Source organism: Suncus etruscus, chromosome 16 (genome assembly GCF_024139225.1).
Source record: "Suncus etruscus isolate mSunEtr1 chromosome 16, mSunEtr1.pri.cur, whole genome shotgun sequence".
NCBI classification, from domain to species: Eukaryota; Metazoa; Chordata; class Mammalia; order Eulipotyphla; family Soricidae; genus Suncus; species Suncus etruscus.
In genome coordinates this window covers 62434557-62436317 of record NC_064863.1, presented here as the reverse complement: position 1 = coordinate 62436317, position 1761 = coordinate 62434557, and the positions used below count along the sequence as shown (strand labels likewise).

Genomic DNA, 1761 nt, shown 5'->3' with positions numbered 1-1761 from the left:
GGACTTACTTCTGGCTCTGTACTCATGGATCAATCCTGGAAGACTCTGGGATCCAACTCAGGTACACTGCAGCAAGACAAATGCTTTACCTGCTGTACTATTTTTCTTGTTCCAAATATACTCACTTTTGGTATGCATAGCACATTTTAGAACATGAAAAGAAAATAAGGGCCCGGAGAGATAGCACAGCGGTGTTTGCCTTGCAAGCAGCCGATCCAGGACTAAAGGTGGTTGGTTCGAATCCCGGTGTCCCATATGGTCCCCTGTGCCTGCCAGGAGCTATTTCTGAGCAGACAGCCAGGAGTAACCCCTGAGCACCGCCGGGTGTGGCCAAAAACCAAAAAAAAAAAAAAAAAAAAAAAAAAAAGGCAGAATTTTAAGTTTTCAATTAGCAATAATCGCGCCTCAGACAAACCTCATTGGCTATGATACTATCACTGTGCAAAGCTGAATTTTAGAAACAAAGTATAATGTTCTATTTCTAAGAATGCTCATTTGTATTCATTTTGATTTAATTTTGTTATATTTTAAGAATTTGCTTTTACTATTTAATAGTGCTTTCCAATATTCATCTGTAATTTTAAGCTTCTACTTAATATTACAAATTACAGCCAACCTAGAAAATAGTTTGGGTAAATTTTAATATTGAAGTACTTCATGAATTATTTCTGTCTATTAAGTGTTGTGTATGTAAACATTTTATGGGATTATTATGTTACTGACCCTACCCTGATCTGTGATTGTGCCCTACCCTAGGGTGTTACCTGGCATTCTGCCCCCACCCTAGGGTGGTACCTCATTCTGCTTCCACCATTGGGTGGTATCTGATCCCACCATTGGGTGGTACCTGATTCTGGGGGATAAAAACAAGGGTATGTGGAAGGTGAAGGGCTTTTTGGCTGGAACTGAAGCTGAGACGTTGGACTTCAGTCTTGTCCACCGAATAAAGCTAATATTTCCACAAGCCTGTCTGTTTGCGAGCTGTTTACTCGCCTTTTCACCTCAGAACTGCCGGCAGACACGTGCTCCGAGCTGGAGGAGAAAGACCTCATCTTCCATCTCTCCATCAGTCAACCTCTTCAGGGGCTGACTTGCAACAATTAAGCATAGCTGTATTATTTTTGGTACAAATTATTATTTTGGGGGGTCACACCCGGTAGCGCTCAGGGGTTATTCCTGGTTCTATGCTCATAAATCACTCCTGCATGCTCAGGGGACCATATGGGTTGCCGGGATTCGAACCAACTACTGTCTGCATGAAAGGCAAACACCTTACCTCCATGCTATCTCTCCGGCTCCGGTACAAATTATTTTTAAAGTTTTTAAATATATTTCTAATAAAGAAATATAACAAACAGGGAGTAGAGAAGGTACAGTGGGCAGAGCATTTGCCTTGTATGTAGGTAATCTGGGTTTGATCCTCAGCATCTCATTTGGTCCCCTGAGCCCACCAAGAGTGATTCCTGAGGGAAAGCCAGGAATAAGTCCTGAATACTTCCAGGTGTACCCAACAAACCCTCCAAAAGAAACGTATCAACAACAAAACCATCTTAGGTATGAAAAATATGCTGGAGATTATCAGAGAGAAATGTAAATTGGGGTGGCTGAAATGGGTGAAGGGTATCAGTTGTATGGTACTGTAGGGTAACTATACTTTTGGTGATGGTTATGATGTAGAGTATACAGACATCAAAATATAATGCTGTATACATGAGTCATATAATGTGAAAAAGCAATGCTACATAACAATTAAGAAAAGTA

General features: G+C 40.9%; 1 non-coding gene across 1 annotated transcript; it reads right to left on the bottom strand.

The window, feature by feature from the left end:
* Positions 1-315: 315 nt before the first annotated feature.
* Positions 316-449, bottom strand: LOC126032869 (U4 spliceosomal RNA). The gene has a single exon (XR_007504030.1). It is a non-coding gene; the product is annotated as a U4 spliceosomal RNA (small nuclear RNA).
* Positions 450-1761: the final 1312 nt, after the last annotated feature.